The sequence below is a fragment of the Mus pahari genome, chromosome 21 (genome assembly GCF_900095145.1).
Source record: "Mus pahari chromosome 21, PAHARI_EIJ_v1.1, whole genome shotgun sequence".
In the NCBI taxonomy this organism is placed as follows: domain Eukaryota; kingdom Metazoa; phylum Chordata; class Mammalia; order Rodentia; family Muridae; genus Mus; species Mus pahari.
Genome location: NC_034610.1, coordinates 51,835,549 through 51,838,851, shown reverse-complemented (window position 1 = coordinate 51,838,851; position 3,303 = coordinate 51,835,549). Strand labels below are relative to the sequence as shown.

The 3,303-nt window shown below is 49.5% G+C and overlaps 1 protein-coding gene across 4 annotated transcripts in view; it reads left to right on the top strand.

Moving 5' to 3' along the window:
- Positions 1-2,216: 2,216 nt before the first annotated feature.
- The window catches only part of Rnf146 (ring finger protein 146), a 15,906-nt gene continuing 14,819 nt past the window's right edge, over positions 2,217-3,303 (top strand). For 2 of the 4 annotated variants that reach the window (XM_029532889.1, XM_021221228.2), the window contains exon 1: positions 2,609-2,682. The gene's annotated coding sequence lies outside the window, so the exon portion shown is untranslated. Of the gene's footprint in view, positions 2,683-3,303 lie in introns of all 4 variants that reach the window. The other 2 variants (XM_021221229.1, XM_021221227.2) reach the window with 2 other exon arrangements.

Sequence of the window (3,303 nt, the reverse complement as noted above, 5' to 3'; positions counted from 1 at the left end):
AACATCCATTTCACTGCTGTACATATGAGAGAAAATGGAAAGGAGAAGAAGAAATGATAGTGAGTGATAGGAAAATTTAAAATAGAGGCAGGGAGAGGAATGCAAAGGTATTTGAGCATATACAGAGAGAAAAAAAGGAGGGGAGAGAGAGGGGGAAGAGGGAGAGGTAAGACAGAGGGAGAGGGCAAGGGAGAGGGAGAGGGAGAGGGAGAGGGAGAACACAGAATGCATTATGGGAGTGATCAAACGAGGGGAAGTGGCCAGCAAAGAATGTGGCAGAGAGTTTGTGTAGGGTGTTGTGGGAAGAAGTGGATTGAGAGGTGTGGGAGATAATAAAGTAGGGTGACATACAAAAGCGGGACTTTTGATTTGTCTTTGTGTTGGTAAGCCAAAGGGGGTTGTATATGTATATTCAGAAGCATGGTATGACCTCACTTAGGTTTGGTTTAGAAGTCAGCATAAAACGTAGTAGGATCCTGAGAGTATTTTGAAGATGAAGAGCCGAGAAATTATTTGCAAAGTGTATATGTAGCAAAAGAGAAAAAAACTAAAGATGGGTTGGGACACAGATACAGAAGCATGTATTGACACGGTGGTGGGAAAGGGCTGAATTGGAGAGAGTATTTTATTAGGTTTCTGATACTTCATGTCTGTCTCATGTTTTTCAGTAAGCAGACAAAATAAGACTCCATGCTCTTATGCACCCAGGGAGACTGAAGGATAACATAAAAAAGCTTTTTTCCTAATAGATGTAGGGGCTAGGCAACATATTTATGATCTGTCTAATATTTGCTATCTCAAAGAGGACTTTATGGAAAATTTCCTAACCCAGAAATAATTCTTCATAGAATCTCTACCTAAATTCAAACCCCAGTTGTGTGTTAGTTCTGTAAAATGGGAATAGCAAAAGATGACATGGGATTATTGTAGGGAGTAGATGAGCCCACCCAGAATATTGTATTGGCAGTACTGCTATTGTTTCTTCAAACTTGAATCTTGAAGAAGAGGTCAAAATTTTGCTATTACTTTGCTACTATTATATGCATATATTGTATATCACTGGAATTAAAAATAAAAGGATATGACAGGGAACTAAGCTTAGATGGCATGTCTCTCAACATCTGTACATTAATTTAAGTTATAAAAAATAGTATTACTTAGAAGAAAAATGTATTGAAATAGCTGATACCAAGAGACATTTACACATTGTGTGCCTGTTTCCCTAAAGAAGTCACACTTGTATGGAGGATCCTGTGGACGGAATGGCTGCCTAAACTTTCTAATAGTGGTTCAGGAGAATGCTGCAAACAAGAACAAATATTTGTGCCCCTCCTCCCCCATACCCTATAGTCGCCATAGTAACCATTTGCTACTAATTCCTGTATCATCTGGCCTAACATCTTTGTGATTGTTTGGTATGCATTGTTGAAACCTAGCTAACCAGTAGCTTCCATCAACATTTTTAATCCCCCCAACCCTTTCCCTCAATGGTACTAGGGATTGAACCCAGATCCTCAAGTATGGTAAATCAACCCCCCTACCGCTAGATCCCTTTGAAATTAAGAAAATTCTAACATCTGAAGCCTATGAAATAGACCCACATGCTTGCTCACATCCACTCACCTATTCAATGTCTTATCCCTTTCAATGTACATTGATGTACAACCTTTTCTCTTGTGGCTATAAAAGTTCATATAATATTCCCTATAACAACTGATTGGATCACCCGAATCCATGCTCTGGATTTACAGCTATTAATGTTAACCAGATGAGCTCTTCCTTTGGATCAGAGGCCTTGCTTTATAGAAATCCTATAAATAGGTACCGGGTACACTTTTCAGTCCTGAATTCAAACAGTTAATGAAACATGAAAATGTAACATTGCCGCAAGCACAATGCAAACAGTTACAGAATGCCAAAACGCTTTCAGGCCTGAAAAGGTCCGCTGGTCCATTTTGTAGAGAAAACTCTGTTCTGAAAAAAGACCATGGGCCGGTTAAAATGAACAAGGACTAGAGTTTGATGTTTAACACCATAAAACTAGCCCATGAAATTTATGCTAGATTCGTGGACCGATTTCTTCTTCTAGCTTCCTATGCTGTTAGGGTTCAAAAGACTTGTTGAGACTCCAGCACGCCCCCTCTCCCATTACGTATCTAGTCATTTGTGAGGTGAATAAATTAGAGCATCCCGGGGTCTATCCAGTCCACGCCATGCCTTTTTGTATGAGGAACAAGCAGTGGTCTCTCCCTAAGGGCACGGCCCAAGGAAACTCAGGACTTGCAAGGCTGAGTTTCGGGAAGGCTCTTCTTGTACTGAAGGTCTGGCTTCCTCCCACAAGCCACCTAAATGGAACTCCACCGGTTCAGAACCAGGAGGTCACAAGGTGCGCCACGCAGAGGGCGAGGGAGGACCGGAACCGGGACAAGGAGCAGCCCCGGTCGCAGCTAGGGACAGAGAAGCGCAGCAGCCAGTGTGAGGACCGCCGGCCTGGGACGACGCGCGCGCGATCCCGAGCAGGAGAGGGGGCGTGGCTTCCGCCGGCGCGGCCCCGCCCCTTGAGCGCCGGGCGGTCACGTGACGGCCGCGCGCGTCCCCGTCCGCTGCGGGCTCCGAAGCGGAGGAGAAAAGGCTGCGAGGTGGCTGCGGCGGCGGCCGAGAGGTGGGCTCCGGGCGGGACCGGTGAGGCGCGCGGGGGGCCGTGGGGCTGCGGGCCTCGGCGGGGGCACTGCGGCTTCGTTGGCTGCGAGGCGGCGCTCCGAGTCCGCGGCGGGCGGCGGCGGCGGGTCGGGGGCCGGTAGGACGGGGACGCCCTTGGCCAGCGCGGCCCGGACGGGCGCGCGGAGGGAGGCCGAGCTGGCGCAGCCGGGACTGTGACGGGCGCGGCCCCGGCCATTACTGCGCAGGCAGGCAGGCAGGCCGGCCGGGCTGCGGGCAGCTCAGGCGGGCTCGACCGGGCCTCGGTCGGCCACGGGCTGCATGCCGTCTTCCGCCTGCCCTGCCGCCGCCGCCGCGGCTGCTGTGCCTCCGGGTCTCGCCCAGCGCCCGGAGTCGTCCCCTTCTCCTCGCGCTGGCGGAAGCCGCCGTGCGTTCTTGTTTTGATGGCTCCCAAAACCCGAAACCACCCCGAGGTGTCGGAATACCAGTCGGGCCTCCCAAGCCGGGTGCATCTTGAGAGCTCCGGCTGTCGCTTTGTTCTGGTTGCTGGATGTGGAGTTCTCTCCCTTACCCTCCACCCCATCTGAGAGCGCACGGGATCCCCATTGTTGTCACTGCCTTATTTTCTGGACTTTTTTTTTTTTT